The sequence below is a fragment of the Archocentrus centrarchus genome, unplaced genomic scaffold (assembly GCF_007364275.1).
Source record: "Archocentrus centrarchus isolate MPI-CPG fArcCen1 unplaced genomic scaffold, fArcCen1 scaffold_45_ctg1, whole genome shotgun sequence".
In the NCBI taxonomy this organism is placed as follows: domain Eukaryota; kingdom Metazoa; phylum Chordata; class Actinopteri; order Cichliformes; family Cichlidae; genus Archocentrus; species Archocentrus centrarchus.
Window position 1 is genome coordinate 1861701 of NW_022060271.1, and position 27145 is coordinate 1888845.

Below are 27145 nucleotides of genomic sequence, written 5' to 3' on the forward strand. Positions count from 1 at the left end.
CACGCGCACGAGGACGCTCATGTACGCGCATGACCTTTGACCCCCACCTGTCACCCACCTGTCGGTCATAAATCACAAAAGCTGCAGGATAATTACTACTGACAGCATAGAGGCACTAATCATGGCAGCACAGGAACAAGCTCTGAGTACAAGATCAGTAGAAGCTGGGGTCTACCACACCATGCAGGACCCCAGGTGCAGGCTCTGCAGAGATGCTCCTGAGACAATCCAGTACATAACAGCAGGATGCAAGATGCTAGCAGGCAGGGCATACATGGAACACCATAACCAAGTGGCCGGCATAGTATACAGGAACATCTGTGCCGAGTATGACCTGGAAGTCCCGAGGTCAAAATGGGACACGCCCCCAAGGATGGTTGAGAACAACAGAGCTAAGATCCTGTGGGACTTCCAGATACAGACAGACAAACTTGTGGTGGCTAACCAACCGAACACCATAGTGGTGGACAAACAAAGAAAGAAGGTTGTGGTGATAGATGTTGCAATACCAAGTGATGGGAACATCAAGAAGAAGGAACACGAGAAGCTCGACATATACCAAGGTCTCAGTGAGGAGCTGGAAAGGATGAGGAAGATGAAGGTAACAGTGGTCCCCGTGGTAATAGGAACACTCGGGGCAGTGACCCCCAAACTGGGGGAGTGGCTCCCCATAGGGGCGAGCTGGGATTTATATATAAATCCAAAAAGTCCCAGCTTGCCCCTACAGGGGGTCTGGGAGCTTGAGGGTCCTGCACAGTATCTTAGCTGTTCCCAGTATTGCGCTCTTCTGGACAGAGATCTTGGGAGTCCTTCCAGGAATCTGCTGGAGCCGCTCTCCCAGCTTGGGGGTCACTGCCCCGAGTGCTCCGATTGTGTACGTATGTGTACCTGTGATCTGTCCCCTTATTGTTTTTTTCTTACTCTTTTCTTCCTGCCTGTCAGACTATTACTGTATGGACAGTAATAGAAATGAATGAATAAATAAAATAAAAAGACAAACATTAACAGGAGGAGCCTATAGTGAACTTACAGAGCTCTTCTTGTATAAGCAAATATGTTTGGCACAACAGTGCATTTGAATTATGATTCTGACTGTGAAAACTTCCAGACATGACAGGCTGAAAAAAGTTTGGTGTGTGTGTCCAAACATTTGACTGGTAGTGTAAATGCACACATTTGGCCTTCAAATGGCCCTCAGGTACATATTTACCACGAGTTTCAGCACTTTCACTGTAAGTGTATTATTAACGTATACTAACATTTGATCTGGAGCAGCACTTGCTTCTTCATCAGGATGCTCCCCTTGTTTTTGTAGGCGGTGCAGGTGTAGGTGTGTGTGTCTGTGGGGTGTTTCAGGGTCAGACTGAGGTCTCCAGTTTTCAGCAGGTTTTTCTTCATCTTCGTTCGTCCTCCGTAAAAGTCGTGCTGTTCTTCAGGCCGGTCAGAGCCGCTCTGATACATGTGGACCTTCCTGTCTTTTATGTCCTTCCACTCCACTTTAGCATCTTTGGGCAGGCGAACTATAGTTTTACAGGGTAGCTGGACAGAGTCTGCCTCAGAATCCACCTCCACCTTGTAACCTGAGAGGACAACAAAGCACAACATGATGACATCAACAGGTATGATGGTCACATGCCCTCCCTGATGGTCACATGCCCTCCCTGATGGTCACATGACCTCCCTGATGGTCACATGACCTCCCTGTCCCCTCCTCCTAGTCTCAGGTTGTGTGTCAGTTTGTTCCTGACTCGTTCTTTGGTAACTAGTCACAGCGTCCTGTAAAGAGCTGCAGACACACTGAGCCTCCACAGTCGGCCACGTCTCACACACATCAGCACAGGAACCGTGAAGATCTCACGTGTCTGCTCTGAACATCTGAAGCTCTCCACCACATGACTGAGCACAACTCAAGGAGGAACATTTACTGAAGCTGCTGCAACACTTCCTGTCAGCACAAGTTTCCATGGCAGCCTGCTGTCTACCACCACAGAAGAAGAACAGCTGTGTGTCAGATGGATGCAGTGAAGCACACACACTGTTTAGTTGTGTCATGTTGTAGAGCTGTTTCAGTCAAGGAGCCACCATGTTAACCATCGGCATTATGGGTAGTGTAGTGAGAGAGACTCACCTGACATGAAATAGTGCCGAAAATGAAATAACAGAACCCCAGAAACAACCAGGAGAACCAGGAGAACTATGAGAACTGTGGCCCAGGATGGAAACGGTTCTGTGGAGAAACATAAAAGCCAACATGACCTCTGAACTCTGACTTCTTTCTACATGCTGACCTCTGACCTGAGTTTAAAACACCAACCTTTGATATGCAGCACCACTTTCTGTCTCAGGATGTCGTTGTCCCTGTAGATGGTGCAGATGTATCCTCCTGTGTCTCTCTGTGTGGGGTGTTTCAGGGTCACACTGAGGTCTCCAGTTCTCAGCAGGTCTTCATTCATCTTCGTGCGGCCGCAGTAAAGGTCATCCTGTTTCTTAAGGTTGTTACTTCTGTTTGGATATTCATAGACTGTCATCTGTTCAAGGTCAGAGCGAGTCCACTCCACTCTGGTGTCCTCGGGGAGGTCAGGTTCTGTTTGGCAGGGCAGGATGACAGAGTGTGAGCCTTCCTCCACCTTCACCTCCACCTGCTGGTCTGAGAGGACAATAAACCACAATGTCAGAAGCAGCAGCAGCAGCAGTCATGCTGATGGTCATCACAGCAGTGACCTACACTGACATCTGAGTGTCTACAGTCCTGATAATATGTAACAAGGCTCTTTGTGTTGTTTTTATTTATAACTAAAGTAGACTTTAGGAAATTCTGCTAAGTTTACCAACAATAATCAGAGTCAGTGTCTGTGTGGTCGAATCATTAACTTATGATTATCATCAGTGCTGTTTCTAACACAGGTTTAAGTGTCATGTTGGTGCTGACGTACACCTGGCACCATCTAATGGATGAATAGAATTGGAAAGCCCAGTGTATGGACCACCTACACGAGTTCCTATGAGCTCTTTGGCCCTAAAACAGAGTTTCTGAGGCAGTCACTGATGTTGGAGAAGATTGATCACAGTCTCTGTTCCAGTTCATTCCAAAGGTGTTCAGTGGGGCTGAGGCCGGTCAGGTTCGTCCACACTGAACCCCTGTAACCAACTTTGATTTGTGCACTGGGCACTGCCAGAACAGAAAAGGGCCTTTCCCAAACTGTCCCCACACACCCAGCTGCATAGAATCATAAAAGAAACAGCAGAACCACCAAGGGTGACCTTTGACCCTTAAAATCATGTAGCTCTGGTTAATTAAAATCTCATCATCTCGTTTTTCTTGAAAAAAGGATGAAAAAGGAAAGAGGATGCCTGACTGCAGCTGATCTCAGCAGAGCACTGGAGGTCTTTTACTGTGAGCCTGGTGACCCTGCAGTGGCTGAGCTGCTGTGGTTCATAAATTTACACTTACAGCTGATTGTGCAATATGAAAGATGGAAAATATTTCACAAACTGATGTCTTGCAAAGGTGTCGTCCTACTACAGTTACAGTGGATTTTAAATGAAGCAAGATGCAGACTTTAATCTTTGATTCAGGGGGTCGAACAAAAGTACTTACAGATTACAGATACATTTTTGTATTATCAGAGGCTCAAAAAATTTGGACGATTATCTGACAAGCAGGTCACGGCCCGCTGAGGCCTCTTCCTTCATTACTGCAGGACAAATTAAGAAGATCCAGATTTGATTCCAAGTATTGAACTTTGGTAACTTTTCACTGCGCTTCTCAATATGAGGTCCAAACACGTTAGAGCGAAGAAGGCCAGCACCAGGTGCTCGTGGGTCCTAGACTTCAGTCGCTCACTGACTGCAAAGGAGTTTTATTCAAGTATTAACATTATGTTAGTTTATCAAATTACTTTTGAACCTTTGAAAATGCAGGCTTATATATAAAAACAGCTATCAGTCATCCAATGTCTTTTATAAACCCTTTGAATTAAAGCTGTTTGTCTGCCTTTGATAATATCATGAAGGTCTGATTTCAGATCCACTGTGCTGGTGTACAGTACACTTATCTAAATCAGTGGCCACTGGGACCTGGACAGGATATCCAGCTGAGTCTGACAGAAATCTGTTATAATCTGCTGACTTTACAAGTAATGCTTTGAAATTATTCTTCTACCATAAAAATCTCCCAATATGAAATGATTTCAGTGGCATCTCTATCTTAATGTCTCTGCTGCTACAAACCCTAACCTGATTATTATCAGGTAATCAGTTAATCCTCATGAGTTAATCAGTAATTATCATTTAGTTCATTGCTGACCTTTAACCTGCAGCTCGATGTCTGTCAGTCTCCGTTCTGTTCCATGACTTCCATAGCTGAGGGTGCAGGTGTAGCTGCCGCTGTCAGTCAGCTGTGGTTTCCTCAGAGTGAGGCTGAAGTCTCCAGTATCCAGAGCATCAGGCCTCAGTGATGTGCGTCTGCTGTAACGCTGGTTTTGCCCTCTGAGGTCGTCTCCTCCTTCTCGGTGTAGGTGCACAGATTTGACATCAAGCTCACTGCGAGTCCACATCACTGTGGGATCTTTCTCAGGTATAATACCTGAGTACTGACTCCGTCCCCTCATTCACCTCTACCACTACAGCCAGGGCATGCTGGGAAACTGTGAGGACACACAAACAGAAACACAAATCAGCAGCATGCTTTGAGTTTGTTTCATTGTCCAGATCTGCAGAGTAAACATATTCAGCCAATAAAAAGAGTGAATAATCACATTTATTCATGTTTAGTCTCCAGTAAACCTTAATGGGCAGTTAGAGCACGTACTGGTGTGAAAGTTTAAAAAAAAAAGGTCACCTCTGCTGTAAAACAGAACTGTATCAGGACCCGGATCTGTTTATCAGTTACCTGCCTGTCAGTCACCCAGCTGCCAGCCTTATGCAGTCATATTCCAGATAATTCACCTTGTAGCCTTCAGTAGCTTTCAGTCTGGGTGGCTGCAGCTCAGGAGGTAGAGCAGGTCACCTACTGATTGGAAGGTTGACTGTTTGATTCCGGGCTGCATGCCAAAGTATCCTTGGGCAAAATACTGAACCCTAAGCTGCTCTGTGAGTATGAATGTTCGACAGTAAGCACTCATGGAAGTGTTTGTGTGAATGGGTAAATGTAAACGTGTTGTATAAGTTCTCTGAGTGCTCAGACAGAGTAGAAAAGCACTATATAAGAACTAGTCCATTTACCAATTATATCAGTATTAACATCAGTATTAACATCAGTATTAACATCAGTGGTAACATCAGTATTAACATCAGTATTAACATCAGTATTAACATCAGTGGTAACATCAGTATTAACATCAGTGGTAACATCAGTATTAACATCAGTATTAACATCAGTATTAACATCAGTGGTAACATCAGTATTAACATCAGTATTAACATCAGTATTAACATCAGTATTAACATCAGTGGTAACATCAGTATTAACATCAGTATTAACATCAGTATTAACATCAGTATTAACATCAGTGGTAACATCAGTGGTAACATCAGTGGTAACATCAGTATTAACATCAGTATTAACATCAGTGGTAACATCAGTATTAACATCAGTATTAACATCAGTATTAACATCAGTATTAACATCAGTGGTAACATCAGTATTAACATCAGTGGTAACATCAGTATTAACATCAGTATTAACATCAGTATTAACATCAGTGGTAACATCAGTATTAACATCAGTATTAACATCAGTATTAACATCAGTATTAACATCAGTGGTAACATCAGTATTAACATCAGTATTAACATCAGTATTAACATCAGTATTAACATCAGTTGTAACATCAGTATTAACATCAGTGGTAACATCAGTGGTAACATCAGTATTAACATCAGTATTAACATCAGTATTAACATCAGTATTAACATCAGTGGTAACATCAGTGGTAACATCAGTATTAACATCAGTATTAACATCAGTATTAACATCAGTTGTAACATCAGTATTAACATCAGTGGTAACATCAGTATTAACATCAGTATTAACATCAGTATTAACATCAGTGGTAACATCAGTATTAACATCAGTATTAACATCAGTGGTAACATCAGTATTAAAATCAGTATTAACATCAGTATTAACATCAGTATTAACATCAGTGGTAACATCAGTATTAACATCAGTATTAACATCAGTATTAACATCAGTATTAACATCAGTATTAACATCAGTATTAACATCAGTTTTAACATCAGTATTAACATCAGTATTAACATCAGTGGTAACATCAGTATTAACATCAGTATTAACATCAGTATTAACATCAGATTAACATCAGTATTAAACATCAGTGGTAACATCAGTATTAACATCAGTATTAACATCAGTATTAACATCAGTATTAACATCAGTGGTAACATCAGTATTAACATCAGTATTAACATCAGTGTTAACATCAGTATTAACATCAGTATTAACATCAGTATTAACATCAGTTGTAACATCAGTATTAACATCAGTTTTAACATCAGTATTAACATCAGTGGTAACATCAGTATTAACATCAGTATTAACATCAGTGGTAACATCAGTATTAACATCAGTATTAACATCAGTATTAACATCAGTGGTAACATCAGTAGTAACATCAGTAGTAACATCAGTATTAACATCAGTGGTAACATCAGTATTAACATCAGTATTAACATCAGTATTAACATCAGTATTAACATCAGTGGTAACATCAGTATTAACATCAGTATTAACATCAGTATTAACATCAGTGGTAACATCAGTATTAACATCAGTGGTAACATCAGTGGTAACATCAGTATTAACATCAGTATAACATCAGTGGGTAACATCAGTATTAACATCAGTAGTAACATCAGTATTAACATCAGTATTAACATCAGTGGTAACATCAGTGGTAACATCAGTATTAACATCAGTATTAACATCAGTATTAACATCAGTATTAACATCAGTGGTAACATCAGTATTAACATCAGTGGTAACATCAGTGGTAACATCAGTATTAACATCAGTATTAACATCAGTATTAACATCAGTATTAACATCAGTGGTAACATCAGTGGTAACATCAGTATTAACATCAGTATTAACATCAGTATTAACATCAGTGGTAACATCAGTATTAACATCAGTATTAACATCAGTATTAACATCAGTGGTAACATCAGTATTAACATCAGTATTAACATCAGTGGTAACATCAGTATTAACATCAGTATTAACATCAGTATTAACATCAGTGGTAACATCAGTATTAACATCAGTATTAACATCAGTAGTAACATCAGTGGTAACATCAGTATTAACATCAGTATTAACATCAGTGGTAACATCAGTATTAACATCAGTATTAACATCAGTATTAACATCAGTATTAACATCAGTATTAACATCAGTGGTAACATCAGTATTAACATCAGTATTAACATCAGTATTAACATCAGTATTAACATCAGTATTAACATCAGTGGTAACATCAGTATTAACATCAGTATTAACATCAGTGGTAACATCAGTATTAACATCAGTATTAACATCAGTATTAACATCAGTGGTAACATCAGTATTAACATCAGTATTAACATCAGTATTAACATCAGTGGTAACATCAGTATTAACATCAGTATTAACATCAGTATTAACATCAGTATTAACATCAGTGGTAACATCAGTATTAACATCAGTATTAACATCAGTATTAACATCAGTATTAACATCAGTATTAACATCAGTGGTAACATCAGTATTAACATCAGTGGTAACATCAGTATTAACATCAGTGGTAACATCAGTGGTAACATCAGTATTAACATCAGTATTAACATCAGTATTAACATCAGTGGTAACATCAGTATTAACATCAGTATTAACATCAGTGGTAACATCAGTATTAACATCAGTATTAACATCAGTATTAACATCAGTATTAACATCAGTGGTAACATCAGTATTAACATCAGTGGTAACATTGTCAAAGTTTTAAAAATTACAGTCTGACTGGCTCTGAGAGATTAATTCATTTGTGAATCTTTAAGTTGGTTTCAACTAGTAACTCCAAACAAAACAGTGATAGAGTCAGTCGGAGGATGAAGAATGACCACTGTAAAACTCCAGAGTATAGATCTAAATTCATAATATCAGCATCCTCCACAAAGGCCTGTCAGAAATCATTCACACTGATGCGTTATGGTTTTATGTAATTGAATAATATAAAACTGTATTTGTATATTGTGGATATAAAAACCCAAATAGGGACAAGAGTTGGAAATTATCAATAACTACATGAGCTGCAGCCCATCAGTGTCCCGCTCTGTGAAACTGCATCATCCCTAACCCTGATGATGATGAGAGCAGAGAGAGGAAGGTGATCTTACCGTGCAGGAGGATCACAAACACCACCAACATCTTCATGGTCCTCTTTCAAAGCCCTTCAGCAGCTCATCATCTACTGACACTCTCACACTGCTCAGACCGTCACAGCTCAGAGTTCAGCTTCACACTTTGTTAAAGCTCATCTGTGGAATGAAGTCCGGCCGGCCGCACGGCACTGCCGAGGAAAGAGGAGGAGCTTCGGTTTCCTCGTAGTTTCACACCTGAGCTGGAGGCGGGGCTGCAGTCATCATAGATAAGATACTCAGACACATTCATAGATGTGTTTCCAACAGTGTGAAAGGATCTTCTTCCTCTACAGGGTTCATTGCAGCACTGTGGCCTCCACAAAGCCTCACACAGTCTGAGAGAAGGCCTGAAGCTCAGCCAATCACAGCAGAGAATCAAACCTGTGAGGACAGAGGCAGGGATTTGAAGGTTCACATGTGGGTGACTCTGCTTCATGCAGGTGTGAAACTATGAGGAACCTGAACGGCCTCCTCTTTCCTCAGAACTGATGGGTGGTAGTGTGCTGTGACTTTGGCTGCCAGACAGAAAACTCTGTCCTCTGATTCCCAGATAAGTCATCTTTATCTTTTGGCAGTCACATTTCTTCCTCACTTCTTCTCTGTGCTGGAGCCCTGGCAGCATCCCAGGTGACCAAGCACCCCCCTTTCAGGCAACACTGCTTAGAAAAAGCAGCCTAAAAATTGTCTGCCCTACCTGTATCTGCCCAGATTACCAAAGAAAAGTGAAACTTCAGCTAGGAGCACATGTTGTTAGGTGCTGTTAGACCCCACAGGAGGACTGCACTGCTGACTAAAGAACGTTCCCACTACAACACACACTGACACAACACACACACACTGACAGTTTCCTGTACTGGAAATATTTACTGTGGCATCATCATCATCATCATCATCAAGCTTTATTTATCAAGCACTTTAAAGAGCCACAGCACATACAAAGTGCTGCACACCAAATGAATTAAAAATAAACAATCAATTAAAAATAAACAAATAAATAAAAACTGTAGTACATTAAAACAGGTGAGATCAGTGTCTCATGCTGGGTTGAAGGCCAGAGAGTATAAATGAGTATAAGATGAGTTTTAATATAGACAGTGTAAGCAATAACGTCTAATGGGCAAAGACATTCATTCCACAACTTAGAGGCAACAGTGGAAAAAGCTCGGTCCCCTCTGAGCTTCGCTTAGATCTGTGTATCTGATCAGGTGACCTGAGATCTCAGACGGGAGTGTAGGGACAAAGCAGCTCAGAAAGGTGAGGTGGAGCAAGGCCAAACAAATACAAGGACCTGAAAGTGGATTCTGAAGTGCACAGACAGCCAGTGGAGTGAAGCCAGGACAGGTGTGACATGCTGTGTGTGGCGTGTTCCAGTCAGAAGACGTGCAGCTTTAGACACAGAATACACTGATCAGTGATCAGTTGTTGGTGTTACAGCTGGTCACACTGAGGGAAGAATGTTACAGTTGGGATCCTGGAGATAATGTGAACATGGAATATCCTGTGACCGGCAGATGGCTGCTGAAACTTTACATTCATTAAATATATGGACAGCTACTATGACTGACCTCTGACCTTGACTCAGTGAAACACCTCTGCTGTGGCTGTCAGAGAGCTGATCAGTGAAGCTGATCTTAGATCAGATTAGGAATAACTGGAAACATTAAAGTTGTTTCTGTAAATCTCTCTTTTTAAATAAATTAAGGGGTCAGAAAAACAAATCCTCAGTAAACAGTCTGCTCAGTCTGTTGCTGTCTGGGTAACCTGCCTCTTTTCCACCTGCTCAGATGGACTCGACTCAGCTCGGTTTTTATGGTTTTCCATTAGGTGCTAGTACCTGGTACCTGTTGTTTTAGTACCTACTCAGCCGGGGTTCCAAGCGAGCTGAGTCGAGCCAAAAATATGACGTCAACAGAGTGCATGCCACTGATTGGCCAGGGAGTGATGTCACTAGATGAGTCATGAGAGTGACTCCTCTCCAACGAGGGAAATGGCTGCACTCGTGTACAATCGCCCCCATGTCCTCCATTGTTGAGTTGTGTTTGTGCTGCACACAAGTCACATGACGGGGCCTTCGGGCCACCTGGCTATAATGAGCCCACCCACACTGAGGTGGTGCTCAGTCGTAATGGAAAGCAGCTGAAACCAAGTCGGGCTGAGCTGAGTAGGTGCTGGTGGAAAAGATCGCAGGTCCATCGACAAACTGGGTCTCATTGCTCCAGAGTTCATTCTGTTTCTGTCTCCTACATGTTGTCAGGTTACAGCTGAATCATTAGATGTAAACTTAGGACTCGGTTTCATCGGATCAACATTCAGGTCGGGCCAAAGATGGCAGCAGAGACGATAAAATATATAAACATTTATTCTGCTCTGAGCTGATTAAGAAGACTCCTTTTCTCCCCTCCCCCTCCTGTGTTTTACGTCACGGTCCACACTGATGTGCAGAGCTTCATTAATGATGGTACCTTCTTGAACCTGAACCTTCCTCTGAACAGATGTGAGCTGTGGCTGTTAAAAACTGGACTTCTTGTTCACCTGCTCACTCACCTGTTACCTCTGTGTGTTTCTCTGCTGATGCCAACACAAAGGTGGACTCACTGTGTGTGTCTGCTGCTGCTGCTGAACCGATGTGTGGTCTCAGGAGCATTTGTGTTCCAGACAAAGACAAAGTGTCAGACAGACTCAGTGAGAGGTGTTCCCTCCAAACACTGAGGGGGGAAATACAGAGACTGATGCAAACTGCTCCTCTGGGAGAACCAGGCACTAAATGGCACTGATGTGGCTCTAATGTGAAGTTCAGCTGAAATCCCCTTCATCCATGCTGACTTCACAACAGACCTTTCTCTCAGACTGGAAACAGGATGTGATGGGGCGTTGAGAAGCTCAGAAAAGAAAGAGGTCCAGAGGGTGGGGGCGGCCGCACTCAAGGCTCTGTCCTCAAAGGTGTGGAGGTTGGTGCGAGAGCCAGAGAGCAGACTCGTGGCTGAGGACCAAAGTGTTTGTATGGGTGAAGGAGGTCAGATAAATACTGTGACAAACTGTGCAGTTGGAGAGGTAGGACTGAAACCAGGAGAGGGCAGTGCCAGAGAGACCAAAATAGCTGGATAGACAGGTAAGGAGGGTGGTACGAGAAAAGGTGTCAAAGGCTACAGAAAGGTCCAGGAGGATGAGGATGCTGATGTGGCCAGAGCCATCAGTTATTTTAATGGGAGCAGTCTCAGTGCTGTGGTCTGCTCTGACGCCAGGTTGTAAAGGTTCATAGAGGGTGTGGTTAGACATATGTTGCTGAAGTTGGGTGGCCACTGCTCTTTCCAAGATTTTACTGAGGAAAGGAAGGTTGGAGATAGGCTGGTAATTATTAAAGTCATCAGGGTCTAGACCTGGATCCCTCCTGGCTTCAGAGAAGAGTTGATGATGTTAATTATAAGGGGGCATGGAGCAGGTACACGTGTTTAGACCAGCGTTTTCTGCATGGGCCCCAGGGTGCAGATGGAGGCTTTAGCCTGAGAGAGCCACTTCATGACCTGGGAGGATTTACAGAGAAGGAGAAGAAGGAGCACTGAGATAGATGGGGGGTGAAGTCCTGCAGTGCAGGTACAGGTGCCAGGAGGTGTCACTGGATGGAGTTAACTTTTTCTTGGAAAAAGTCCAGGAACTTGTTGGTGAATGAGGGAAGAGTGATAAGGAGAGTTGGCCTGGGAAAGAGCAGCTTTATAGGACCTGACATGATCTCTGTAAACCTCTAGGTGGACTGTGAGGCCAGATCTTTTGCAGAGCCTCTTAAGCCAGACAGTCAGTACAGAGTTCCCTCATGAACCATGGGGCAGAACAGGTAAAAGATACAGTCTGGGTTTTGAGGCAAGGGAGTTAAGGCTATAGATAGGGTGGAGTTATAGTGGTCAACAAGCCCATCAGCCATGATATTTGGGGTGGGGGGATCTGAAGCCAAAAGGGTTGTTATCAGGTTGTTCAGGGATGATGCACTGATATGCTTGATGTTCCTGTATGTGATGTATGTCTGATGCACAGCCCAGCCCTCTGACCTCTGACCTTGTTCATTTTTCCTACCCTCTCAGCTTGTTCATGGACAACAATGGCCACTAACAAACTTAGTGTATAATTTTTTAGATTTTTAACATTTTTTGATATTTTTACTGCATAAAGTTTTGAACTAACATCAGTCCTTGTCATAAGTTTAAAATATTCAATCCTTTTTCATTTTTTAACCCTTTAAATGCCACTTTGTTTGGACAATGCACTCGTTGGCAAATTACCTCAAAAATGACCACTTTATATATTCTCTGTGCTATGGGATTGTCTTGTATTATTAATAGTACAGTTTGAGATATGTAACTGATTAACAACACCACTGATTATAATGCACTGATTGTTTTTTGCAGGGAAAGCAAAATTTAAAAAAACTCCCCCTCAGCTTATTTGTGGCCAAAAATGGCCATTTATTGTTTTAAGTGTTTTTTTTACAAAATGCTGTCAAAATGTGTTTCAGTGCCTGTGTGTGCATGGTCACGGGTGGTAGGATGTGCAACCCACAGCTGAGTGGTCCTTGCGGACACCAGCCAGAATCAGAATTCCGATGTAGGCTCTCATCTCCACATCATCCACATCCCTCCAATCCTCACATGTCCGCCTACCATGCAGGTTTGTGTGGTTGCACAGCACCTGAATGATCTCTTCTGTTATAAACAGGTCAAAGGCAGACCTCAGGTTGCTGATGTGGGCAGTTGCATACAGGGTGGCCCTGGGGTGAGACCAGTGGGTACTGGATTGTAGTGCAGGGTCTCCTCAGCAGTGGGAAACCACACAATTTTCCCATCACGAGACATCCACCAAGCTGCCTACTCCTGTTTGTGCCACTGATCCCACTTCTGTGTCTGTATTGTCCTCACCCCCTGAAGAAGACGAATCAGGCACTGGCTGGTACTCTTCATCATCAGCGCTGATGCTGTCAACTTCTGAGGAGGGTGCTCCCTCATCTTCCGGAGATGATGTCTCTTCTTCAAATATGGAGGATTTCTCCCCATCTTTGCTCTCTGAGCGCGTTACATATTCCAGTGCTTGAAGCAGTGAATATGACCTTCTGGCCATCTTGCCAGAGAAAGAACGACCTGGAGGCTGCTAAGCTCACTTATAGCAGCTGCACCTGCACAAACTCCAGGACAGATTTGCAAACAATGCCAGAGGTTGTTGTTGTTTACATGCAACTGCATCTTTGAAGTCTGCAAAGAGGTTAGATATTTGGGCGTGGCATTTTTTTATGAAAAGAACAAAACCGCAGGTACTTTGAACATGTGCATCAAAGTCAGATTTATCTGGGAAACTCGAAGCTCAATAGCTGGTAACTTGGAGGTCATAATCTATTTCAGTCTGTCTTTCAAATACATATATGTGCTAGAATTTCACATACAGGCACAATTTTTTTCATGCACATAGACAATTATCTGACATCACACCTATGTCAAAATTTTGGAATTTATTTGCTCCAGTCATCAAACGCCCCGATTGGAAACTAAAATTATGCCTGCTTGGCCAAAAATTGATAAATTATATAATCTGGTAGAAATTGTTAAAAACTAAAAATTCCATGTCATTTAGAATGAAAGCAGTTGTGCCCAAAATATATGATTTTATGCTGCATATAACAAGGAATTAAAAATGTAGTTTTCATGGGTTTCAATTGGCCAAAAGTGTCCACGATGGAGCCAAGAGGAACAACTGAATGTATACACTACATTATTGATATATTTAAGCCAGGGGTGCCCAAACTCGGCCCGTGGGCCACTTCTGGCCCCGCCCACTACTTCCGGTCCACGAACTGATGTCAAAAATAACATACAATTTGGTCCTTTAAGTTACTTTTTTGACATTTCGCCTTCCGCTCCAATTAAGAGGGTTAAGTGAAATGTCAAAAAAGTAACTTAAAGGGCCAAATTGTATGTTATTTTTGACATCCATTCACGGACCAGAATGGGGCAGGGCCGGGAGCGGCCCATGGGCCGCAAGTTTGGACACCCCTGATTTAAGCAGTTTAAGTTGAAAATTAAAAAATCAGAATGAAATCCAGACCCTTGGGAAGTTTTATTCCATATACATTAAAACAGCTAAAATAGTGGGTTCTCGTTCTTAAAGTTCTTGACTTTTAGGAACTTTAGGATGGAAGCTGGCCTTTACATTGCTCGTTGTGACAAAAGTGGCTTGTTAGTTTATTTGCAAGCAGTAAATATGCTTTTAAGGATGCAAGTTGCTCTTTAGGGATTGAGGTTGCGTTTCCAAGAAGTTGCCCTTTAGGATGTGAGTTGCTCATTTTTCCTACCAACATCCCCCTTACTCCATCCATTGCTCACACATACCTATAATCCTCCTCTTAAACCACTGAGACTGCTTTTCCACTGACGGGGTTCCGGTGCCAGTATTTGAACCGTTCAGCGTTTTTCCACCACAAACGCACTTGGTGCTTCCGTGGAGGAAAACCCGCCTAATGGTTCAAATAAAGGCCCCGACTCCAGAACCCTGCTGTTGGGAAAGAGGCCCATGAGATTCCTTACAGCAAGGTCTGTAGTCTGCTGGACTGACTGTCACCTGCTGTCTGCTGGTCTGGAATCAGTAGTCTGCTGGACCGACTCACCTGCTGTCTGCTGGACTGTGATCTATTGTCTGCTGGACTGGCTCTTTTATCACCAGTATGTTGCAGAGTCACAAAAATCTAAATGTTATGGAAGTTTGTTTTCACCACTAATAGAAAAAAAAAATCCAAAAATCCATCCATAACTTAAATTTTCAAGTTATTAACTTGAAATTCCAAGTTGTTTTCTCGAAATTTTGGGTTACTAAGTTTAAATTTTGAGAAAACAACTTGAAATTTTGAGAAAATGACTCAGAAATTTCAAGTTACAGATGGTAATTTTTTTTTTGTTTGTTTTTAGTGGCGGAAACAAGCTTCCATAAAATCCATCCATCCATCCATCCATCCATCCATCCATCCATCCATCCATCCATCCATCCATCCATCCATCCATCCATCCATCCATCCATCCATTCTCTCTCACTCTGGGGCTGGGTTGCAGGGCAGAAGCCTAAGCAGAGAAGCCCAGGCTTTGCTCTGCCCAGCCACCTCCACCACCTCAGGAGGGACCCCAAGGCATTTCCAGGCCAGCCAAGAGATATAATCTCCCCAGTGTGTCCTGGGTCTGCCACGGGGCCTCCACCCAGTGGGACATGCCTGGAAATCCTCACACAGGAGGCAGCCAGGAGGCATCCTAATCAGATGCCCAAGCTACCTCAACTGGCTCCTCTTGATGTGGAGGAGCAGCAGCTCTACTCTGAGCCCCTCCCAGATGGCCGCACTCCTCACCTTATCCTTATCTCTAAGGGAGAGGCCAGCCACCCTTTGCAGGAAACTAATTTCTGCCGCTTCTATTCACAATCTTATTGTTTTGGTCTCTACCCAAAGCTCGTGACCATAGGTGAGGGTAGGAACGTAGATCAACTGGTAAATCGACAGCTTTGCTTTTACACTAAGCTCCCTCTTCACCACAACAGACCGGTGCAGCGTCCACATCACTGCAGAAGCAGCCCCGATCCGTCTGTTGATCTCCCGCTCCCTTCTCCCGTCACTCGTGAACAAGACCCCGAGATACTTGAACTCCTCCACTTGGGGCAAGAACTCGTCCCTGAGCCGGAGAGGGCACTCCACCCTTTTCTGGCTGAGGACCATGGCCTCAGACTTAGAGGTGCTGATTCTCATGCAAGCTGCTTCACACTCGGCTGCGAACTGTTCTACTACGAGCTGGAGAACACCCCCTGATGAAGCCAATAGGACCACATCATCTGCAAAGAGCAGAGATGAGACTCTGGCAGATGGAAGAAGCCTTCTGCCACCTGGCTACACCTAGAAATTCTGTCCATAAAAATTATGAGTCCAACACCCACAAGAAACAAATCTGACTTATTACCGGCTATACGGACCAAGCTCTCACTGCGGTTGTACAGAGACTGAATGGCCCACAGCAATGGGCCAGACACCCCATACTCCCGCAGGACCTCCCACAGGATACCCCTGAGGGACACGGTCGAATGCCTTCTCCAAGTCCATAAAGCACATGTAGACTGGTTGGGCAAACTCCCACGCCCACTCAAATATCCTTGACAGGATAAAGAGCTGGTCCAGCATTCCGCAACCAGGACAAAAACTGCATTGTTCTTCCTGGATCTGAGGTTCAACTAACAGGTGGATCCTCCTTTCCAGCACCCTGGCATAGACCTTACCGGGGAGGCTGAAGAGTGTGATCCCCCGAAAGTTGGAGCACACCCTCTGGTCTCCCTTCTTAAAGATGGGGACCACCACCCCGGTCCGCCAATTCAATGGCACTGCCCCAGATCTCCACACAATTTTGCAGAGGTGTGTCAACCAAGACAGCCCTACAACATCCAGATACTTCAGGAACTCAGGGTGAATCTCGTCCACCCCAGGGGCCCTGTCACCAAGGAGTTGTTTCGCCACCTCAGTGACCTCACCCAGTGATGGGCAAATCATCCCCCTCGTCCCCAGACTCTGCTTCCACTACAGAAGGCATGTCAGTGGGATTCAGGAGGTCCTTGAGCCATTCTTATCACCGTCCGACTATAGCCTCGGTTGAAGTCAGCAGCACCCCACCCGCACTATAAACCATGTGAGTGGAGCACTGCTTTCCCCTCCTGAGTCACCTGACAGTTTGCCAGAATCGCTTCGATGGCATCCAAAAGTCTTTTTTCCATGGCCTCACTAAACTCCTCCCACACCTGAGTTTTTGCTTCGGCCACTGCCCGAGCTGCGTTCTGCTTGGCCTGCCGATACCTGTCAGCTGCCTCCGGAGTCCCACAGGCTAACCAAGGCCGATAGGACTCTTTCTTCAGCTTGATGGCTCCCTTCACCTCTGGTGACCACCATCTGGTTTGGGAGGTTACCACCACGACAGGCACCAATCACCTTGCAGCCACAACTCTGAGCAGCAGCCTCAACAATGGAGATGCAGAACATGGTCCATTCAGACTCAATGTCCTCAGCCTCCCTCGGAATGCTGTAGAAGTTCTTCTGGAGGTGGGAGTTGAAGATCTCCCGGACTGGGTCTTCTGCCACGCATTCCCAGCGCACCCTCACAACATGTTTAGGTGCACCAGGTCTGTCCAACATCTTCCCCTGCCACCTGATCCAAGTCACCACCAGGTGGTGATCAGTTGACAGCTCAGCTCCTTTCCTCACCCGAGTGTCCAGAACATACGGCTGCGGATCTGTTATGGACAAACTGTGGTTTGCACAGAAGTCCAATAACAAGACACCATTTGGGTTCAGATCGGGCAGGCCGTTTCTCCCAATCACGCCCCTCCAGGTCTCACTGTCATTGCCTAAGTCAGCATTGAAGTCTCCCAGCAAGACAATGGAGTCACCGAACGGAGCACCTTCGAGCACCCCACACAGCGATTTCAAAAAGGGCGGGTCCTCTAGACTGTCATTCAGTGCATAAGCGCAAACAACAGTCAGGACCCGTTCCCCGGCCCAAAGGCGCAGTGAAACAACCCTCTCATCCATAAGTGAAAACTCTGACATACAGGCAGCAAGCCGGGGGGATACAAGAATACCCATCCCAGCTCGCCGCCTCTCACCAAGGGCAGCTCTAAACTGGAACAGAGTCCAGCCCTGAGAAGGAAGTCAGACTCTGGGCACCAGTGTGCGTAAACAGTGTTTACGATACTTTTTCCTCACCAACGGATTGTCAGAATGTGTAGAAAACAGGCTATATTTATTGAACAAAGTGACTAAATGACTCATGAGAGTGGATTATTATTTATTAGAGGACTTTGTTGCTGATTCAACCAGTTTTATGGCTGCAGAATCCCACAAACAAACAGCTGTTACTCACAGAAGGTGATTATAGTTAGTGTAACTTTTTATTCTCAGTTCGTCCTTGTATTATATGCTGTTTAGATGTAAATATGTATGTAATGATGAGCTTGACATGCACCATTATACAGAAAATATCACCGTACGCTGCTGTTACGCCACTTATATTGTGTGTGTACATATAGAAACTCACAAGAGCAGTGCTTTTTCTGATTCAACTGATAATGATCCATTCTTTAATGGAGTTGACCAGTGAGTGTCTAAAGTTTAACAAAAAGCTTTATGCTTTGTATAAGTTTTGTTTGTGGGGGTGGGGGTATTTGTTTGGGAGGGGGTTGTATGTTGTGTATCAGAGAAGGACTATTGAGAGGATTGTGGTTTTTTTATTTTATGTGTATATGTAGTGTTTACATTTACTGTAACTTTTCATCAATATACAATTTATTTATTTTGGGTGTGTGAAGGAATCACTGAAAATAGACTGGGGGGTTTTTGTGAATGAAGGCCTAACATTTTCCTTGTTTTACAAATTAAGGTAATCTCTGATTTATAAGTCTATAATTATAGTTAGTTCATACTATCAGTAACTTTGTGTATAACAGAGGATTCCTCTGGGTAGTATCTTTTATTAGAGCCCTCATTGATGACTGTATATTAAAGCATTGAGGAGTTACAGCCATCTGAAGTTTGTAAATCAGGCATTGTCCCATTGGTGCCACTTGGAGTCTCCAAATGGCACCAGTTGAAACACGCCTGGACATCAACACACAAAAACCTTTACAAAACAGTAGGTTTTTGTGCTATTTTGATAAAAAATTTGAAATACAAGAAGGCAATACTTCATTCTACAGTTTCATTTCATTTTCCAGTCTATACCTTCTACACTCAGTGTGTATTTACATAAAAACAAACATGAAAAATCTAGGCGAGGCAAATATTGTCTAATTTTTCTGTTTTCAAAACTTAACAGCTAGATACTCATTACAGTTACAGAATTTTTGACTAAAAATGAAAAATATAGCTTGTCTTCTTCACAAAGAGACCAAGCTTTTGCATGTACTCCAAAGAGTTCAGGAACAGCAGCTGATTTAATTTGGGTATGCTTTTTCAGGCGTTTTTGGTCATTTGGGTGCTGCCAAAAACATGTTAACTAATTACAACTGTTTGGTTTATTCCCAGCTGTGAGGGTTTTGACAGCTCTTGAGCTACAGTCCTGAAAGCATTTCTGCATTTTTCGCAGCAGTACGGTTTCTCTTTAGTGTAACGTGACACGTGAAATACCAGAGTAACCAAAGTAATTTACGGGGCCTTCACAGTTACTGGAAACTCTTCTGAATCCTACTCTGCAACTTATGGTGTAACCTTACGTGTACCTCACAAGAAATGTAACTACACGTCAGGTCGGCACAGCCTGCAATGATTCTGATTGGCCTTGTCAGCACCACCAATTCCTCCTTTGCACTTCTGGCTACCTTTCCTCAGAGTTTTTGAATTAATCAGTGAAAGAATAAGGAATATTATAAGGAACAAGGAATAATAATCATAGCATCAATGTAAAGACTCACAAATTCCTGAATTGAGATTGCTGAAAGTATTGGAATGGATGTGTGGGAATGAACAAAGAAGAGAAAAAAAAATAGTGGGACAAATATGTTCACATCTGAAAAAAAAGACCACAAAGAGCATGGACCCAGGAAGAAAAAAAATCCCAGCATTTAATGTGTTTGTCAGCTAGCACTGCAAGCCATACACCTACACAGGCATAAATGCTTCCAACAACCTTGGCCACTTATGTAGGTTATTTTACTAGACAAAGACCCAACACATAACTCTAATTCAGGCTGATCAATATGTGATAATTCTTTTTGCATATAAACCAGAAGTTACACTCTTCAAAATATGTATATCATGCATTCAACATGTCCCAGAACAACGTTTCCTTCCACTGAGTTTGCCGAAATCACTTAAAAAGCATACACAACAAAAATTTTTTAATCCAGGTGTTTATCAATCCAATCACCTACTAACACCACTTCCTACCTTAGAGTATCTGTCATCACGTCGTCAGCATGTACCATTATGTTACAACAATAAGTGACAGCATGTTGCTGGGAACTGTAGTTGTTTTCTCCAAGGCCTTACACAGCTCCTGGGATTTTATGTTTAATAGGAAGCCTGAAATTATCCTTCAAGCTCCCTTTTCCCTCTTCTTCCCCCTCACATTCACGCTGGTTGCCACTTTGCTTTCTGTAGCCCCACAAAATCAAGCGTGAACAAGACCATCACTGTAGTCTGTAGTCTGCTGGACTGTACACTGTAGTCTGCTAGACTGTATCCTGTAGTCTGCTGGACTGGTATTGGCCCCACATTTTGTAGTATTCCTGATTAATGAAATTTAGACTTTCTATCTTATGTCACCACCATGTTGCAGCTTAAGTAGAACTCTCACACTAAGATAATAAACTACTATAAATTAGCTTGAGATGAATGGAGCTTCAGCTTAGCCCCACCTCCTGAGTTATTGCTACTGTGGTTTCATATTAAGGATGTTTCTGGAAACTGTCATTTTTATGTATGTAAGGAGAAGGATTTGAAGTTCTACTTTGGATTTAACAAAGAGGTAGTGAAGGGATGCTAATATGGTCTCCCATTCATTTTGGGACATTGACTTTTGTTTCTTGGCCTGAGAGTTCTAAGACTGAGTTTCATGTTTCTGAGCCAGCCTATACTAAGACTTTCCTTTGCTGAGTGTTTTGTTTCCGAGCTGGACAATCATCAAATGGTGTCTCCTGTTTCTTAACTGCCCATTATAGTGGTGCAATTTTAGCTTTTGAGCTGGATCGTAAGACTATGCGTTCTGTCATTAGTCTGAGCTTTCTGTTCCTCAGTCCTTTAAGCTAAAGATGCCAGTTTTATGACTGAATTTTGTGTTCTAATCAAGCCAAGACTGAGTTCAGTGGTTTTAAGTCTGGAAAAAAGTTTTAGAGTTAAATATGTTTCAACCTCTTGATTTTAAAGGGGACCTATCATGCAAAATGCATTTTTTTAGCCCTTAAGTAAATTTTTTGTGTACTTTGAGTGTGTAGGAGTGCAGAAAACGGTGCTGCGTAGATGCCTTTATATTCTTTTTGGGTCATGTTTTTCAGTCTGTTCAATCTTCTCTATTCCCTGTTAAGTTTTCTTGTCTGTTGTCTGTCACAGTATTTTGCTGTGGAACTGCTCAACAAGGACATGGACATAGACTTCCGGCTTACTGATTTTGTGAATCTGCCATTTTTTTTCCTGCAGTGATTTTGTAGTCCAAGTTCAGTTATGTCAAAGTTGCAAATAGACAAGTCAAAATGTTCAGTTGTTGGGTGTATTAACCCACCCCCACCCCCCAGCATCAGAGCCTCTTCAAAGTGCTTGGTTAGGTTTTATTTTCCTTAGAAATGTACTCACATCATTGGGGAAAGTCCTCCTTGTTTCTCTGCCAGTAGCTAATCATTTCGCTGCTATCAAACTACAAAAATGGCCGAACGGGGTGGAGTGGAACGCTCTACAACCTGGAGGGGGGCAGGGCATTTAACGTCTCATTCACATTTAAAGAGACCGCACCAAAACAAGTGGCTGTAAGACTCACCTCAGAACAGGTGTAAAAGTGGGGTCTGTGGAGCTCCAATAACAAAGAATTCAGACCAAAGCATTGCAGCTCTAATTCATATAAACCACAAGTGAATGATTGACATATGAAAAGGAAGGATTTAAGAGCATGATATGTGCCCTTTAAGGCTGATTTTGATTTTTGTGAGGCCAACAGTGAGAAATACAAATTGTATGTTTGTGAACTTGATAGAACTGAGCCTGGTGTTTCAAGATCTACTGTGTCTCCTACTGGGTAGAAGAAGAAGAAGAAAGAGCTTTATTTGTCACATACATTTACATGCAGTGAAATTCATTCTCTGCATTTAACCCATCACACACATGGAGTATGTAGTACACACAGCACAGCATGGAGCAGGGGGCAGCCAAAGGGCGCCCGGGGAGCAACCTGGGGGGGTGGGCTTGCTCAGGGACCCATAGTGATGCCAGCCCGAGGATTTGAACCAGGGTCCTCTCAGTGACGAACCCTCTTCTTCTCCCCTAGGCCACCACTCCAGTAGTCTACCCCAGAGACTGTTGCTCCACCCTGGGCTTCCACAGAGACAGTTGCTGGGCTCAGGGTCTCCCCAGAGACTGAGCTTCACCTCAAGGCCATTGTGAGCTCAGAACTTTTGGGACTGCCCAGCCCCAAGCCTCCAGTGTAGTTTGATCTCAAGTTGCCGTGTACTCTGCTGAGCAGTCCCAGTCATCAGAGGCAACTGAGCTCCCTATATCCCCAGAGAATCCTGAACTTCTATGGATCCTCAAGTCTTCAGAGTCTCATACCACCCCAGCTACCTGAGCCAGACCCAAGACAGTGGATCCTGTGCTGCTCAGACCTGAGGTTCCAGCTGAACCTGAGTCTGTTGGTCCCAAACCACCTGCACGTGAGTCCAATCCTAAGTCCTAGGGCCTCCATGTTCAATGGGAGTCACCTGCTGAGCCTTCAAAGCCCCCAGTCAAGGTGCCAAGTGTGTCCTGCTCCTTTCGCTGCCTGAGAGGTCCTCCTGATGGCCTCCAGCCAAACCAATACAGAAGTCAGAACCTTATGGTGATTGTTGTGATTTGGTGCTATATAAGCAAAACTGAATAACTGAATTGAGTTTTTGCTCCTTCATCGCCATCCTCTGCAAGATTCCTGTTGCCAGCCTGCAGGCACGCCACCAGAGGTGTCCTCCACCAGCACTGGCCACCTGAGAGTCATGTTCTCTGTCAGCTTCCAGAGGGTTGCCACCTGTCACCCTGTCACCTCCATCATTGCCAGCCATCTCCTCAGCCACCAGAGAGGATCCATCACTGGTCTCCTGACCAGTGCACTGAAAAGCTCCACTGCTGGCTCCCTCCCCTCTTAGTCTGATGTGCAGAGAAAGACAGTGAGCACAAACACATAGGTAAATACATGCATGTAGTCTCTCTGTCTAATGTGAACCAGAAACAAATGGGGGCAAGAATAAAAAAATGACATGAAGCTAAAAGCTGAAAAATAAGAGCCAGTCAGGGAGCAGGTCAGTCTAATCCATTTATTCTGGCTTTGTGCTGAGACTGGTGGATTTTCACTGGTCCAGCCGTAGCAGAGGTTTGAATACTGATTATATCACATTAACAAACATTATCCAAATATTTGCTCCTTTTGTACAGAAAATTGTTGCAGATGTTCTCCTCCTACATTTGCATTTTAAAGTGTAATACATTAAAAAATGTATTTGACTTATAGAAATATTATTTTTCAGAATGTCTGAGGAGATGGGACTCCCCAGGAGACAGGGGAAGAAGCCAGCAGTAGAGCTTTTCAGTGGACCGGCCAGGAGGCCAGTGATGGACTTTCTCTGGTGGCCACCGAGGAGATGGCTGGCAATGTTGGAGGAGACAGGTGGCAGGTGGCGAACCTCTGGAGGCCGAAAGAGACCATGACTCAGGTGACCAGTGCTGGTGCAGGTGATAGGACACCTCTGGTGGCTAGGCTGGAGGCTGGCAACAGGACCCTTGTGGAGGATGGAGATGACGGAGCCAGAACTCAAATCTGAATAAAAAGTAGAAGATCAATAACAGAGCCCTGTGGAACTCCACGACCTGTAAGAAATCACTCTGTAGTCTCCCATCCTGATTTTTTAACTGCATCCAGAAGAGTTCTGACTCGGGGTGGTAAAATGCTTCAGATCAGACCTTCAGAGGATTATTTTCAGTGTGTACTCATGTCATTTGACACAAAACCCCACTATTTTCAGCTATCTATAATAGTACTCAGTCTATTATTAACATATAGGTCTGGTACTGAGTTAAACCACAACACTTCTGTTACGGTAGCACCTATATAGGGTTAGGGACACCTGCCTCCCCCTTGAATGGGTGCTCTGGAACGTACTTTTCATTGTATACTTGTGTACAATGATAAAGTTGAATCTGAACACTTGTGTTGCACTGGCTGAAAATGAACCTCATCTCCAGTATTTTTATCTGATATTCAGATGCTTTACCAAAGTAAGTAAAGTTCACAGAGCTATAGAGCCCAAAGGTTGGACGGTTTGAGTCTATGGGGACTGCCTCACTTCACTGCAGCTTCAGTTTAAAGCCCAGGAGGTTAATGTTTGTTTTAAAAGTAGTTGGGCTCAAATGTAAAATCATAAATATAGTAAGGTTTTCCTTCCCTGGCTGTGGTTTTATTCACCCATAAACATTAAAGGCAGTTTCTTAGTGAGGAGGAAACTGACAACAGAGACGAGTAGCAAACAGTTGATTTATTTGTCTGAATCATACAACAATGATTTCCTCTTAAAGGTTTTAAAATGTAGAACAATTCAATACAAACTCATGCAAAGCTTCACTGCAATGGCTGAAGGAGAGCTGAGGACTTCCTCACCTCAGCTCAAACTGAGAGCAGACGACTAGTAATGAAAGCTCATGCTCGGGCGCTTCGCCTAAGAAAAGCACAGTATTTAAAATAAAAAACAAAAAAGAAACAGCAGGACTCGGAGTAGAGTTTTGCCCTCAACATTGCCCTGAAATAAGTTGCTGCACAGATTAAAATATGGAAGTAAAAGGAGCCCGGTCTGACCTCTGACCTCAGAGGAAGAATAAAAAGAGATGTGATCAAATGGAAGTGGCTGTGCTTAAAGGTTCAAAGTACCATCTTTCTCAGGCGCTCTGACCCACCGCCTGGAGGCTTATTGCCTAATTGCGTGGAGACCGCTGGGGACTTCATGTATCCCATCTGGCTTAAGAATGCCTCAGAATCCCACCGGAGGAACTGGAAAGTGTTGAGCAGCAACTCGACTTTAGATAAGTGGAAGATAAAGGATGGATAGACCTTTAAGCTGCGACGCTGCAGGTGCTTCATTCTTCTAATCAACAGGTGTGGCCATTCAAAAAAGCCTCTGCGTCAGCACTAGTATCAAAACAGGAAGCACAGAAACTGGAGTGTCATCTTTACAGCTGTTGCACCGTCGTCCTCTCTGAGGATCTCTGAGTTCCTGCACTGATGTGGTGTTTAAGTCCGACACTCAAAATGTTGACAGATGCTGGACAGCTCAGTATCAGTATCGGTGTCAGTATTGGGATCGGTATTGGTATCAGTATCATTATCAGTATCAGTATCGATCAGCTCTCAGATCACTGACTCATCAGTCATCGTCAGCGGAGCAGTCAGTGAACAGGTGTAAATGTCACCTGTTCACTGACTGCCTGTGTAAACCAACCTCGGCTGCTTTGAAAGGCGCTGACATGAAAAAGAATCATTTTCAGTTTAATATGTAATAAAACCAAAGACTACATCTGCTGTTTCTAGAATCTGCTGTAAACTGCATCAGTGTCCTCTAAGTGGACATGCTGAGGGCCTTTACTGTGAAAGGCAGGAAGCAGCCCTCTGTGCACGTGTGCAGAACAGATCAGGTCTCTGGGATCCTGAAAGTAAACCATAAACAAACCGTCTTCTCTGGTTTCTGATCAAATCACTGAGGTCAGAGGTCAGAGGTCAGGGTTCGGGGAAAGACTGTCGATGGGAGGGGTGTGGGTTAAGACTCGACCTCAGTCTGTGCAGCGCGCGCGCACACACACACACACACACACACACACACGAACAGTTCATGCTGTAATAAATAAAAACATCCAGAGCATCTATAAAGTCCAACGTTAGAATATATATTTATATATGTTTCTATATGTGGCTGTGTTTAAATATATTTATAAGTAGCTTTGATAGAATCATGTACAGTTCAAAGGAAGCAGAGCTCCATTCAAAAGTGCTGCAGCTGAGTTCAAACATTCACACGTCCCTTCGACCCCTCGACAGAACAGCAGTGGATTATGGGACAGAAACAAACACGCATACGTGGGCCTGCATCGCCCCGAGCTGTGCCTCCCAGCAGAGACCTCTCTCAGTGTGCTTCCTCATGGGAACATCACGCTCTTCCTCCACGTCTCTGATCAGCTGGAAGGATAAAGTCCGACAGTGTGGGAAGCCTCAAGGTTTTTATTCACCGCAATTCAACTAAAAGGATCAATAAATAAATATAAGCGAGGCAGCACGGTGATATTATTTCCTCATCCATTAGTCTGGGGATTGTTTTTGTCTTTAAAGTACAAAAAAACCAGCTAGAGTTCATTTACTACATCAACAGTTAACTGTCTGTGGACTAACTGATCAATAAAGTCCTGATATTAAAGCTCAGTGATTGTCAGAGGAACGGGCCTTCCTGCAAGACACAGCTCAGGGCAAACCAACCACACAGGCTGAGCTGCTTTCAAACAGAGCTCTGCACGCTGCAGACAGACAGCTACATTCAACAGGAGAGAAGACATGATAGATAGATAGAAGGATAGAAGGATAGATAGAAGGATAGATAGATAGATAGAAGGATAGAAGGATAGATAGATAGAAGGATAGAAGGATAGAAGGATAGATAGATAGAAGGATAGATAGATAGAAGGATAGATAGATAGATAGATAGATAGATAGATAGATAGAAGGATAGATAGATAGAAGGATAGATAGATAGAAGGATAGATAGATGGATAGATAGATAGATAGATAGATAGATAGATAGATAGATAGATAGATAGAAGGATAGATAGATAGAAGGATAGATAGATAGATAGATAGATAGATAGATAGATAGATAGATAGATAGATAGATAGAAGGATAGATAGATAGAAGGATAGATAGATAGAAGGATAGATAGATAGATAGATAGATAGATAGATAGATAGATAGATAG

The 27145-nt window shown here is 43.2% G+C and overlaps 1 pseudogene; it reads right to left on the minus strand.

The window, feature by feature from the left end:
* Window positions 1-1254: 1254 nt before the first annotated feature.
* LOC115777215 (uncharacterized) lies at window positions 1255-8434 on the minus strand (annotated as a pseudogene).
* Between the last annotated feature and the right edge of the window lie 18711 nt (window positions 8435-27145).